The sequence below is a fragment of the Oncorhynchus keta genome, chromosome 1, assembly GCF_023373465.1.
Source record: "Oncorhynchus keta strain PuntledgeMale-10-30-2019 chromosome 1, Oket_V2, whole genome shotgun sequence".
Lineage (NCBI taxonomy): Eukaryota > Metazoa > Chordata > Actinopteri > Salmoniformes > Salmonidae > Oncorhynchus > Oncorhynchus keta.
Genome location: NC_068421.1, coordinates 44,472,694 through 44,487,611, shown reverse-complemented (window position 1 = coordinate 44,487,611; position 14,918 = coordinate 44,472,694). Strand labels below are relative to the sequence as shown.

General features: G+C 44.2%; 1 protein-coding gene across 3 annotated transcripts in view; it reads left to right on the top strand.

The window, feature by feature from the left end:
• Positions 1 to 14,918, top strand: part of sipa1l3 (signal-induced proliferation-associated 1 like 3) — a 91,895-nt gene that overhangs the window by 21,818 nt on the left and 55,159 nt on the right. The window contains exon 1 of one of the 3 annotated variants that reach the window (XM_052525783.1): positions 14,400 to 14,560. The exons of the other annotated variants lie outside the window; for them this stretch is intronic. The gene's annotated coding sequence lies outside the window, so the exon portion shown is untranslated. Of the gene's footprint in view, positions 1 to 14,399; positions 14,561 to 14,918 lie in introns of those variants that run through there. 3 annotated transcript variants of the gene reach the window in all.

Here is a 14,918-nt window from a genome sequence, read left to right as displayed (position 1 = left end):
CAAGAGACGTCACTGCAGTACCTGGTTCGAATCCAGCCTGCATCACATCTGGCCGTGATTGGGAGTCCCATACGGTCGGCGCACAATTAGCCCAGCGTCGTCCGGGGTTGGCCGGGGTAGGCCGTCATTGTAAATAAGAATGTGTTCTTTACTGACTTGCCTGAGTCCAGTCTGATCTGCATTCCAGCCTCACTAGGCCAATGCTTCCCACATAAGTCCAGAGAAGTAGAGTAGAGCGGTTCACAGAGGAAGCCTCAAAATAATGCATCATTTCACAAGCATCAGAAGAACAGTCCGGCATTATTATCACCATCTCCCGGGCCCCTACTGGCTGCCGGGCTTATCTAGGCCACATGACTGCTAGATGCAGCATAGCTCTCTATGGAGAACCCAAACCTTCCAGAGGACAGGCCGACTGACTGACTGACTGACTGACTGACTGACTGACTGACTGACGGACGGACGGGCTGACTGGCAGACTGACTGACTGACTGGCTGACTGACTGGGGAACGCGATCCGGGACTAAGGGGGGGGGGTCCTATCGGGCTCACTCCTCAGGGAGCACGCTCAGTCCTCACAGGATCCCAACGGCCTCCACTCTCAATGGCGCCATTGAGGAGAGAGCGTGAGAAAATGAGGCAAGAGAAGGAGAGACTGTCTAAAACTGTGTCACAAGCCCTCTTTGTCTGGCTGTACTGTAACTCCCCCCCAACACACACACACAAACACACACACACACACACTCTGCCCCTTGACCCTGTTGAAAATGTGGCTTTTTGTTGGTGCGTCAGTATGAGCTAGTTGGCGGGAAAAGAGAGGCCTGTCGGTTTTTCAACAAAACACTGGCAACAAAACCATGAATCTTGTCAATGCATTTTGGTTTTCAATTTAGTGGCCTTTTTTTATTTTATTTTATTTTTAATATTCAACAGCTCTTTTCCAACTGTTTATTTTGTTTCTGTGAAAGAAAATCAATCCCTGATTTTGAGGAGTAAAACAACAAAGATGCGAGTGTCGTCAGAGTTCTGACTGCATGTATGGACCATTGACGTATTAATGTATTGACATCTATGTGCCCGTCTCACCACCCATGTAGCAATAGTCAGCCACAATATGCCTCTTTCTCACTGGCCCCAAATCTGTTTCCAGAAAGCAGTGTTTGTTCTGTTTACTTCCTGGTTGCCAGATTCTGCTCTTTGCTCTAAAGTACCCCCCCGTTCCACTGGTGGTGCTGTATTTAATCGGTTTTAAATGTGCTGGAGGATGTGTTTCAGGGGCGTTTTAATCAGTGATTGACCCAGCAGATCTGGTCCTTGCTGCTGGGAGGAGAGCATGGTGTCGTTCCTACAGTCTGGCTCTGGGGCTGGACAAACAGCATGTTTCAAAATATCTCTTTTTTTTTCAGGCTAATAGTTTGAAGGCTGAACATTCCTTTTTTTTTAGATGGTCCAAATTAAACTTTAATTTAATTTTTTATAAACTGCACTTTTCACTTTTTTCCACTGGGTCCCTTGAGAAACAACACTGATGCCACTGGCGAGATGGACATCATGTTAGAAGGGGCCATGCCACGGGGGACAGCTGGCTGTGTGACTGTTCTATGTCATTGCATGTCTTCGTTGGGGTCTTTTCTCCTCTCTCTGCAGGACACCCTTTGATCCTAAAGCCTCATCATCATTTAGCCTCATTAGCCTGTCGCTGGGGTGATACGGTGACAGGAAGAGCCTCGTAAAAGAACCCCCCCCTCAGACCTCCATTTCCTCCCACGTCCCTAATGCAAACGTGATGACCATACTCACCACTCAGTCAGAGCAGAGGGCAGTGTAACACTTGAAATGTCCCCCTTGAAGAATATTTCGCAGCCACTGCTCCTACTCGTACGAGTGGACTACTGTTTGTCACTGTGTTGTAATTAGCCCATGAACTGGATCTGCGCTGTAGGATTCTCCTAGATACGATTGTGGTTTGTTGACGGGCTTGTGAAGATTGTTTCCCAAAGCTAGGCCTGAGGGAGAAGATGGCACCTGCCGGAAAGGCGGATAAACCCCCACATTTTTTGCTGTGTGTTTTTTAAATATATTTGTTTTAATGCCTAGTAGTCAGCTATGCATGTTGGCTGAGAGTAGCCTCCATGTGCAGAGGGGCTAATCGGCGCGGCGCAGCACTATCCCCCCCTGTTCTCCCCTGGGACGCACGCCTCCATGTGAGCAGCAGCAGCTGTGGGGGTCTAACTCACCCCTCTGCTCCGTCATTACCAGACCCCCCCGTGGGGCGGTAGACGGGGAGGACCTCAGGCCAAGAGGGCCGGAGAAGCTTGACCATTTACTTCACAACCATTACTTAAGTAAGCCGTTTGGCTACTGTTATGTCTACCCAGTCGATCCTTATGCTCTCCCGACCTAGCCTAAACAATGGTTTGTCTTCATGACTCATGACTGTGCAAAGACAGTTCTTATACATTCATGTTAATGATGTCTGTTACAGTATGTGGTCCTTGTGGCAGGGGGAGGGGCTTCAGGAAAAGTGTAACCTTCCCTTCTACCCCTGGACAACCAGAATAAAGTATCACAGTTTTGCCGTGACAGCTTAGCTCACCCACTGTAATGTTCTTCCTGTGTGTGTGTGTGTGTGTGTGTGTGTGTGTGTGTGTGTGTGTGTGTGTGTGTGTGTGTGTGTGTGTGTGTGTGTGTGTGTGTGTGTGTGTGTGTGTGTGTGTGTGTGTGTGTGTGTGTGTGTGTGTGTGCTCGTGTCACCTCACAGGAATGTGGGTCAGTTGGTCTGTCTGCTGGCTCCTCAAGCAGCATGTAGATGGTAATCAGCCCTGTGTGTTGACACCTTTACCTACCTGACGCCACTCGTTACACCTGTGTGGCCCAGGTAAATGGGCATGTGTTACTCTCGAAACCGTGTGTACTCTCTGTGTGTGTGTGGGACACAGAGTGGGATTTAGGCCCATCTCCTGCTCCGCGTGTTAGCATAGCCGCGTTCTCTTTAAAAGCGCGTCTAGTGTATGTGTGGAATTAGGGCTGGGAACCGCTACGGTCCTCGAGATACAATATCATGACACTTGGGTGCCAATACGATATGTATTGGGATCTTTCACTATTCTATATGTATTGCGATTAGATTCTGACGTTTTATTGCGACGTTCCAAACATATGGCTCATCAAATGTCTGCCGCAGAGGGACAAGGCATGAGAAAACTATTTTTTTGATCGGTCATGGGAATTTAAAGTGTTGAAAAAGAATTGGCTCCCTATTTTAAAAAGATGGAGAGAACAAGCTACGAAGGAAAAATACTGCCATTTTGGTGTGCAGGTACAGCAAAGTAGCACAAAAACAATATTGTAATGTTGTCAGAACGAAACGATATGTCATCCAGAAAAAAACCTGATATGTAACTAAGGATTATTTTCCCTCAATCACTATGTGGAATGCTCAAAAATGCAGGATGTTTTTTTAAAAGCATGCATGCTAGATTATATTAGGGAAACGGACACAGTAACAGATGTTGAATCCTGAGGAATGCATATTTAAGGGTACGGTTACCATGACGTCTTTGATGAATGTAGTGCAATTTAAAACACGTTGTATTGCGTGTTTCGAAGCAGTAGGGCATGTGGTTGTTCATCTTTTCACGCCTGAGTTCCAAATATGTCTTAACGGTCGCCCGAGCGTGTGTTATTTGTTTTCATGCACGTGATGTCAGAATGCACTCACTGTTCCAAAATGTGATTGTTACGCAACATGACAGTTAACACGCGCTGCCCTCCAACAAAGAAACGCTGCCTGCTAATTATCTATAGGCTGTGTTTCCACTTGTCAATTTCAAATAATTTTCTAACAAGTTTTATTTTCTTAACAGTAGTTTGAATTGAAGTGTGTTCCGCCTCCTCATTAACCTGTTACTCCTACCCCCTACTTTTTAGAACATTCTGTTAAAAATCGCGCAACATTTCAGCGCCCTGCTACTCATGCCAGGAACATAGTATATGCATATGATTAGTATGTGTGGATAGAAAACACTCTGACGTTTATAAAACTGGTTAAATCACGGCTGTGACTGTAACAGAACGTGCGTTTCATCGAAAAGTGCAGGAAAATCTGATCACTGAAAATGGGAAAGTATATTCATGCGCCACTTCAACCCATTGTTAAACGAGATCCACATTAAATGGGGCCGAGGTTGCAATACCTACAGCTTCCACACGATGTCAACAGTCTTGTCATTTGCCTACGATTTGTTTCTTGGTCAAACAGACACAAGGCAGCGCAGTTCTTCCGGTCTCCGACCGGATATTTTGGTTGAGATTTACCCGGACATTATTTCCAGACGTACAGCTATAGAATATACATCGCCTCGTGATCAATTTGATCGCTTATTAACGTTTACTAATACCTAAAGTTGCATTACAAAAGTATTTCGAAGTGTTTTGTGAAAGTTTATCGTCAACTTTTTTCATTTAAAAAACGTTATGTTATAAAACGCTATTTTCTTCGTTGATCACACAGTCTTCATAGATCGATATCTAGGCTATATATGGACCGATTTAATCGGAAAAAAATACCCAATAGTGATGTTTATGGGACATCTAGGAGTGCCAACAAAGAAGATGGTCAAAGGTAATGAATGTTTTATATTTTATTTGTGCGTTTTGTGTAGCGCCGACTATGCTAATTATTTTGTTTACGTCCCCTGCGGGTCTTTTGGGGTGTTACATGCTATCAGATAATAGCTTTTCATGCTTTCGCAGAAAAGCATTTTAAAAATCTGACTTGTTGCCTGGATTCACATCGAGTGTAGCTTTAATTCAGTACCCTGCATGTGTATTTTAATGAGTGCTATTAGCATTTAGCGTAGCGCATTTGCATTTCCAGATGTCTAGATGGGACGCCTGCGTGTCAGGTAGGAGCAAGAGGTTAATTCACATAGAAGTAGCCCATTTCACTGTTGCGGACAATTTATTTTTGAGGCTTTACTGAGCCAGACAAACTTCTCGCTTGACGAAGAGCCCAAGTACTTCCCCAGTGTTTCTGCAGATCCAAGTATGCAGACATTTGCACAGTCTTGCATACACTTTTCCCACCTGGCACATTTTCTGGCTGGAGCTTGCATTGCATTCATTGTTGTTTTCCTTGCAAATGTTTTTATTTATTTTTATTTAACCAGGCAAGTCAGTTAAGAACACATTCTTATTTTCAATGACGGCTTGGGAACAGTGGGTTAACTGCCTGTTCAGGGGCAGAACGACAGATTTGTACCTTGTCAGCTCGGGTGTTTGAACTCGCAACCTTCCGGTTAACCACTAGGCTACGCTGCCGCCCCAAATAATATTGGACGTTTGCGTTCCTATCAAAGTAAGTGCCTTATTTTCTGTATATCGTGTTGGCGTTTCTACTGTTGCTTACAGTATGTATATATGGAGCGTCATGTATTTACCATTTTATTTGTGTTTTCAAGTACTGGTGACAAATCATGCATTCCGATTATTGCATAGATTGAAATGGACACCTGTGATGTAAATGTACTTTTTTGAAGGTTGTACTGATTATGATGAGCTAATGCTAAGCTATTTGCCAGCTATGTGTGTCGCCATGTTTGTTGACATTATACAAAACATTCTTGGTGTCACATAAAACGTCTGTCAGACCAAAGATGTCATAACAAAATGCGGCCAAGGAATGGTTCACTAATTTTTTTAAATAAAAGAAGGGAAGTGAATGATGTTGAAGGAGGTGTGTCATCTACCATCTGTGCTACAAACAGACCCAACTCATCTTGTAACCTCTTAACTTTTGTTGACGCGAAAAATCAAACATATCGGCGCGCACAAATTACCCATCGTCGGATTACTTTCGATTTTCGAAGGTATTTTACGACATTTTTTTCAATCATGGTGAGCTCACCCGTGATGTGATGAATTGGAAATAGTGGCTAATTGCTATTAGCTAATTAATATTGTGGTTTCTGTCAGCCGAGAATTATCTAAATATGACCGCTTGTGTTAAGTCAATATTTCCTCGGTTGGCGCTCGGACTAATGTAGCCTACATTTTATGGTTTGAATGATTGTGTTATGCGGTCACTACCTTTTTATTTATTTACCCCTTTTTTCTCCACAATTTCGTGGTGTCCAATTGGTAGTTAGTCTTGTATCTTCGCTGCAACTCCCGCACGTACTTGGGAGAGGCGAAGGTCGAGAGCCGTGCGCCGTCCAAAACACAACCCAACCAAGTGGCGCTGCTTTTTGACACAATGCCCACTTAACCCGGAAGCCAGCCGCACCAATGTGTCGGAGGAAACACCGTACTCCTGGCGACCGGAGTTGCTAGTGGGCGATGGGACAAGGATATCCCTGCCGGCCAAACCCTCCCCTAACCCGGACGATGCTGGGCCAATTGTGCGCAGCCCCATGGGTCTCGCGGCCGGCAACGACAGAGCCAAGACTCGAACCCAGAATCTCTAGTGGCACAGCTACTTAGTCCACTGTGCCACTCGGGAGGCCCTTTGCTGTCGCTACTTCTGTGAATGTCTGAACACTGCATCCAGAAATAAACTGTTCACATTGAGGACTTAACGTTGTAAAGTTTCAGTGAAACAGCTGTGGCCAACTCAAATGCTGACTGTTGCGTCAATCGAAACTGGACGTTCTAATCACACCGGTTTAAGTGTACACTGCAGGGACCACTGTAGAATGATCACACCCGTTTGTTGGTACGTGTCAAGCCTTCTCACACAGAGATATCGGGGAGGCTAGCTGGGAGAAGAGAGTCAAGGGACACAGCAGAAATATCGGAGAGCTAGAGGGAGAGATTCAAGGGATAGAGGAGAGATGTGAGAGATGGATGGAAAGAGAGCGGGAGAGATGGAGGGCCAGAGGATGACTCAGAGATCGGAGAGGAGGCGGGGTCGAGGACTGCTGGGCCTCTGTAGGAGCAGCAGCTCTGTGCTGGCGCATCACTCTAAAAGCCTCAGTCAATCTCTCCTATCTGATTTACCACGGAGTCCTTGGTCTGTCAGGCTCTGCTCTCTCCTCGTGTTAAAATGCATTCTTTCTCTCTCCCTCACACACATTGAATTCCCCCCTGTGCTCCTGTGCTTTCTCTCTGTCCATTACTTTCCTTTACAGGCTCTTCTCTGACTGCAGTCCTACTAGGCTCCTAACTTACTGCGTTCGTCTTTCTCGTTCCCTCCGGCTATTTTCATTTTTTCCCCAGTCTTCTGTTATACTGACCTTCCCCTCTCTTCCACTCTTGTTTCCGATGTTTCTCTGCCCTTTCTACACTGTCATCATTTTTCTGTTGGCTCCTTTACCCTCTCTCTCTCTCTCTCATTCCCCACGCTCTCCCCCCCTCCCCCTAGAGATTTGAACAGAGGTGATTATTATTATTATTATTATTATACTGATACGCAAGTGCAAGTGGGAGGCTAACCACTTTCCCTCTACAGTGTGTGTCTGCGTGCATGCTTGTTAGATTCCTCTTCCCCTACCTGTAGTGACAAGGAAACATTTTGTGATTGACATATTGCGGAGTGGATGATTGGACATCTTATCTATTTATCGCTCGGGTTATGTGTTGTGAATGCTCACCGCCTCACGCCTACATCCTAACTCTTTCTGTGTGTCCAGGGTTGTCATGGAAACCGACCGCACCGCAATCCAGAGTGAGCGGAGTGTTGTATACATACATACAGTGAGGGGGTGTATTTGATCCCCTGCTGATTTTGTACATTTGCCCACTGACAAAGAAATGATCAGTCTATAATTTTAATGGTTTATTTGAACAGCGATAGACAGAATAACAACAACAAAAATCCAGAAAAACGCATGTCAAAAATGTTATAAAATGATTTGCATTTTAACGAGGGAAATAAGTATTTGACCCCTCTGCAACACATGATTTAGTACTTGGTGGCAAAATCCTTTTTGGCAATCAGAGGTCAGACTTTTCTTGTAGTTGGCCACCAGGTTTGCACACATCTCAGGAGGGATTGTGTCCCACTCCTCTTTGCAGATCTTCTCCAAGTCATTAAGGTTTCGAGGCTGACGTTTGGCAACTCGAACCTTCAGCTCCCTCCACAGATTTTCTATGGGATTAAGGTCTGGAGACTGGCTAGGCCACTCCAGGACCTCAATGTGCCTCTTCTTGAGCCACTCCTTTGTTGCCTTGGCCGTGTGTTTTGGGTCATGCTGGAATACCCATCCACGACCCATTTTCAATGCCCTGGCTGAGGGAAGGAGGTCCTCACCCAAGATTTGACGGTAAATGGCCCCGTCCATCGTCCCTTTGATGCGGTGAAGTTGTCCTATCCCCTTAGCAGAAAAACACCCCCAAAGCATAATGTTTCCACCTCCATGTTTGACGGTGGGGATGGTGTTCTTGGGGTCATAGGCAGCATTACTCCTCCTCCAAACACGGCGAGTTGAGTTGATGCCAGAGATCCATTTTGGTCTCATCTGACCACAACACTTTCACCCAGTTGTCCTCTGAATCATTCAGATGTTTACATACATACATACATACATACATACATACATACATACATACATACATACATACATACATACATACATACATACATACATACATACATACATACATACATACATACATACATACACAGCATTCCCCAACCTAACCCACCCTGAGATGCTCAAGGGAGATGGTGGCGGTGCCCCTCACCACATATCTAGGATCAGATAGATTTCCCCCCAACTCCATTTCCAACCTTAAAGTGGGTAAGGGCTTCCATCTACTCCTTGAAATTCAGCTATTACCGTTCACCCACTTTTCATGTGATTAGTCCGGTACTTCTCACAGCAGTAGCCCCCACCATACTACTGTAGACAGCACAGCGCCACGAGTCACACACTGGAGAGACATCCAGCAGAGGTAGGAGTTCTCTCATGCAGGTCTGATCAACCCTCCTATTTCCATTCAAATAGAGTTGGGGGGAGGTAGAGTAGAGGGAATAGGAGGAAGAAAAGGATGAAAGCGTGGCAATCCCACCTCCCTGTGTTTTAGTATGAATGGGGCTGCCCTCCCCTCTCTGCAGGGGGTCCCTCCCTGCCTGTAGTACACTTTCGGGCTTAATAGTGAAGGTTGCTCGATGATGGTGCTATTAGAGAAAGAAACCATTTTAGATGCACACAATTTATTTTAACACGCCTAGCACAGTCTCTCTAGCTGGTAAAGGTTTGATGCAGGGCAGTGTTCCTTATCGCCGGTTCTATAGAGGGATATGCATTTGCTTTGAACCAACCCCTTTATAACCGACCACCTTTGTCATGGTTGACTTTTCGATGCTTTCTCTAATGGTGTTGGGAACATAGAAATATAATCTAGATTATATTTCTATGGTTGGGAATCAGGGAAAAGAGTGGTGGTTGTGCAGAAATGAGGGATGGGCATTTGAAATGATTGCACTTAGAACAATGCATTTCAATGCATCCCTCCCCCCCGGATATCCGGATAGTAGAATGTTTTTTTTATTTATTTAATATCTTCAATCAAGGCTGGCTCTTTTTTCAGCTTGAGAGTGGGGGAGGGGACGAGAGAGGACCAGGAGCCGTGTGTGTGTGTGTGTGTGTGTGTGTGTGTGTGTGTGTGTGTGTGTGTGTCTGTGTGTGTGTGACAGTCTGTGTGTGGCACGGTGAGAGAGAAAGTAGTCAAACTGACTCGTGCTAGTTAGACAAACTTGTTGCTGGAGTCGAATATCTATCATACCATCTGGCGGTGCAGGTCTTGACTGCATCAAGTCGTTGTGAACAAGTTAGCTAGCTACAGTAGCTAGCTAGTCAGAGTAGCATGGCTAATCGAGGCTATTTTGCTGCGATCCCTGTCCTTGTCGACAACTCCATTCATATGAATGAAACTGACGACCTGTTGGTTGATCATTGTAGCCTACTCCTTATTTTGACAACTTTCTTCCGTAATTTTAATTAATTCCATTTTGCGTTGGTAAGAAATCTCCCACTTCACTTGCTACACACACAACCTCTGTAGCGTCGCTATTATTGACCCACAATAACAAGCTGTTGTCACGGTACCAGAATTTTGACTTTGATACCGATACCAGGTTTATTATCATACTCGATACAGTCACCATACCAAAACGAGACCACGAAACAAAAGGAGTATTAGCCAAAGTTACAGAATGGCACTTGATCCTGCTAGATAAACTCATCTGCTGCACTGTTCAATCGTTAGGCGTCTTTTGAGTTCAATATCATTACATTTGAACAATTGTATGTAAATAATATTGAGACAGCCATTTATGCATTAACCTGTTACTCCTACCCCCTACTTTTTCGAACATTCTGTTAAAAATCGCCCAAATTCATATAAATGTCAAGAATTGTGGAAAAACTGAGTTTAAATGTAGTTGGCTAAGGTGTATGTAAACTTCCGACTTGAACTGTATTTACAACAGGAGTGTAGCCTACCTGGCTGGCATGAAAATGAACCACGGGAAAAGTGTCCTCCCTTCGATATTTAAGGACATAGATTATGCATTTTTGCCGCTGTTCTGAGACCGGTGCATGATAATGGTTCATTCTAAATCAAAACTCATTTCACACATTATTTAGTATATGTGAAGACCGCAAGAATACATTTACATTTACATTTAAGTCATTTAGCAGACGCTCTTATCCAGAGCGACTTACAAATTGGGATAGCCTGATGGTTGACAATATTAGCCTATCACGTGTGAATGATGTATTATCGCTTGTGCAGTAAGGCAAGAAATAGCTTGCCTTTTTTCTTTTGCTACCTTTTTCAAATCATAGTCATGTAGCCAAGCCCGTAGACCTATTTGTTTTGATAGGGTTTGTATCACAAGTAAAGTGGCCAAATAACTTCTGTGTGTGAGTTTAAAGTTTGGGGGAAGATAATTTTCACCATAAACATGCACATTTTTAGAATAAAGCGTTTACGTGCGTGATCGCGATTGTCGTCACTTTTGAGAACCGCGCAAATGCAATGGGAAATCGCATCAAACACATCACCCAAACAGCCTATCATACTTTTAACTCACCTCACTGTGATCAATTTGAAGAAAGAAGTTCAACCGCGGGTTTAAACAGTGTAAAAGAAATGGACAGAGCTTTCTAAGGTGATTATTAATTCAAAACGCCGATATGCATCTTAGAGTTTATGCATATGCATAGGCTTATGAGCCCAAGCCCCCCCCAAAGGAATGAATAAAAATTATGCTTGTTCCATTATACAATGCATAGCCTACCGCATATTACGCATGGCAGAAAAACCTAAAACAAAACTGATTTAAGATGTCTTTGATACATAATTGGTCTAGCCTTTGAGTGTGGACTGTTATTGTGCATACTGGATGGACTGGTTACCTTATGCTATGCTCCAAAATGTACATCCATGAGCCTGGGAGAGAACGTATAGCCCTAGGCCATGCTGTTGGTTCATTGATGATGCAGAGCGGCTTAGTTAGCCTACAAAATAATTAATTTGATTTTGAGTAGTCTAGTAATAAGGAATTTGTTATATTTTCATAATTAATTGGGGGACACATTACCTTTAACTATACCACACGAGACCGGGAGTATTTTGCGTGACAGTAACCGGCGGACAAATTTTCATGACCGCCACAGCCCGAGTAATGTGCCAGTGGAATCAGATTTTGTGGCTGCGGAAGCTAGTGGAAACCAGACGGGTGGCGAGGGAGATGAAGAAGTAGATTTTTTTGGGTGGTGAGGGAGGCAAAGTGAACTAATAACGTTTTTGGTGACAATCAGCTTTAAAATCAGCATATTTTGCTTAATGGTTTGCATATTATTACAAACAAAGGCACTTAGGGGAGTGGATTCAGCTGTGAGCTGGCAAGGAAAGTTAGCCTACAATTAAAAATGGAAGCTACAGGTATAGTCTTGCATTGTAAAAGGGTGCTATCGTGTATGGACATTTGTTTTGCGAACAGTAATGAACAGTTTCAACATTTCTTAATTCCTTGTTGCGTTATTCAAGTGTGTTAACTTCTGTGCAGCATGAGTGGGGAGCTGACGAGGCAGCTCAGACAGCTCTAGCATTGAATAAGTGGAGCAGGCAATTGCTATAAAGGGACTGCACTGAGTAGATGTAATCCTCTCAATCACGTGACAGTACCAAATGTAACAAAAATGATAGTATCAAACAGGTTTTTGTTTTGAAAAAGTACAGAAGTTTTGGTATACCGTGCAACACTAATGTAGGGGCGGCAGGTAGCCTGGTGGGTAGGAGCGTTGGGCCTGTGTCCCAAAGGTTGCTGGATCGAATCCTCGAGCTGACAAGGTTGAAATCTGTCATTCTGCCCGAGCAAGGCAGTTTAACCCATTGTTCCCCGGGCGCCGATGACTTGGATGTCGATTATGACAGCCCCCCGCACCTCTCTGATTCAGAGGGGCTGGGTTAAATGCGGAAGACACATTTCAGTTGAATGTATTCAGTTGTACAATTGACTAGGTATCCCCCTTTCCCTAATGTGTAGGCTACCAGAGCTTCTTTTTGGGGTGCACTCATAAAAACTGTTGTTTTATTCAAATGTTGAATGTGGTGGTCTATCCTTGTGGACTTATGTGGCAAAGCCTTTTCATTGTTAAATTAGGTCTGGATTTTTTCTCTAAAAATGAATCCTCTCCCGAGAAATCAAAACACTTAGCGTACGTTCGGATTTTCAAATAACCGTTCCCATCCCAAGCAGAAATGAATTTGAATAACCGTTCCCGTCCCGAGCTGAAATGAATTTGAATAACCGTTCCCATCCCGAGCTGAAATGAATTTGAATAACCGTTCCCATCCCGAGCTGAAATGAATTTGAATAACCGTTCCCATCCCGAGCTGAAATGAATTTGAATAACCGTTCCCATCCCGAGCTGAAATGAATTTGAATAACCGCTCCCATCCCGAGCTGAAATGAATTTGAATAACCGTTCCCATCCCGAGCTGAAATGAATTTGAATAACCGTTCCCGAGCTGAAATGAATTTGAATAACCGCTCCCATCCCGAGCTGAAATGAATTTGAATAACCGCTCCCATCCCGAGCTGAAATTAATTTGAATAACCGCTCCCATCCCGAGCTGAAATTAATTTGAATAACCGCTCCCATCCCGAGCTGAAATTAATTTGAATAACCGCTCCCATCCCGAGCTGAAATTAATTTGAATAACCGCTCCCATCCCGAGCTGAAATTAATTTGAATAACCGCTCCCATCCCGAGCTGAAATTAATTTGAATAACCGCTCCCATCCCGAGCTGAAATTAATTTGAATAACCGCTCCCATCCCGAGCTGAAATTAATTTGAATAACCGCTCCCGTCCCCGAGCTGAAATTAATTTTAATAACCGCTCCCGTCCCGAGCTGAAATGAATTTGAATAACCGCTCCCGTCCCGAGCTGAAATGAATTTGAATAACCGCTCCCATCCCGAGCTGAAATTAATTTGAATAACCGCTCCCATCCCGAGCTGAAATTAATTTTAATAACCGCTCCCATCCCGAGCTGAAATGAATTTGAATAACCGTTCCCATCCCGAGCTGAAATGAATTTGAATAACCGTTCCCGAGCTGAAATGAATTTGAATAACCGCTCCCATCCCGAGCTGAAATGAATTTGAATAACCGTTCCCGAGCTGAAATGAATTTGAATAACCGTTCCCATCCCGAGCTGAAATGAATTCATATAATACAATGGCAGTGGTATCACACAGCTAAAAAAGTCTACCCATTCTGACAGGGTAAAGAACTGCGTACATTGTACAGGCCACGTCAGCCAGGGTATGATTACACCAACACTGCGATGTGTCTTACAGGGCTTTCACACTAAATTGGTTTGGAGCGTTTCTCTCGAGAGCGCACTAAACAACGCACCATGGTTCGTTCAAAAAGGGTGGTCTCGGCCCGATTCCATTCGTACCGTGGTTAGGTTCACTGCTGGTGAGAACACAGTCCAGGCCAAACACCGGGAAAACTGATGCGTGCATTTTATGAAATGTACTGTACTGTAATTTGATATTATCATGCAGAATCTCTATTATTATTAATATTATTGATTAGGGAAGATGGGGGTTATACCGGGTTATAAGCTACTGAATATAGCTACTATTGTGCCGTTTTTATCGAAAGTAATATGACGTTTGGGATACACGTGCTATGCTTCTTGATAATCAGAGGGATTTAATGTGAGCATTGTCCCCCCCCGATAAACAAATTACTTGAATTAGGGGGGTACAATAACAAATAATGGAACTCCGATTCGAACTACAGCTCAGAACTGTGTGAAAACGCCCTTACAGTTGCATTGACAAACCCATTAGATGACTGGAACGGCTCCTCTTCAAACTGGTTGGAATATGGAACGACTTAAGTAGCACTTTAGTAGCCCTCGCACGCACACACGGCAAACTTTCTAAAATATGAATGCAGCCGGAGTTTGGAGTAATCCATTTAAATCGCAACACAATGTGTATGGCGGGCGGGAGGAAGGCCGCTCCTTGCTTCTCTCCTCTGTGGCTCACCATGGAGCAGAGCGCCGCTGGATCAACCACTAATGGTATGTAAAAAAAAAAGGATGATTTTGCATGTACTCTTTGAAACGCGCCTGGTTTCTAATTCGGGCCGGCCCAGTCACACTGTGTTCAGCGTGCTGAGAGAGATTTTTAATTACCCTGCTCTGCTGTGGGAGATGATGATGATGGTTATTACTGAGCTTTCCCTAGCTCTAACATGCAGGGACATAACTGACCGTGCTCACTGAGCCTACTGTACAGCCGTATACAGCAAGGCACACGTTCATATTACACAGTACACACACACAGGCAGGTGGAAACACGCTCATTCACACACACACACACACACACACACACACACACACACACACACACACACACACACACACACACACACACACA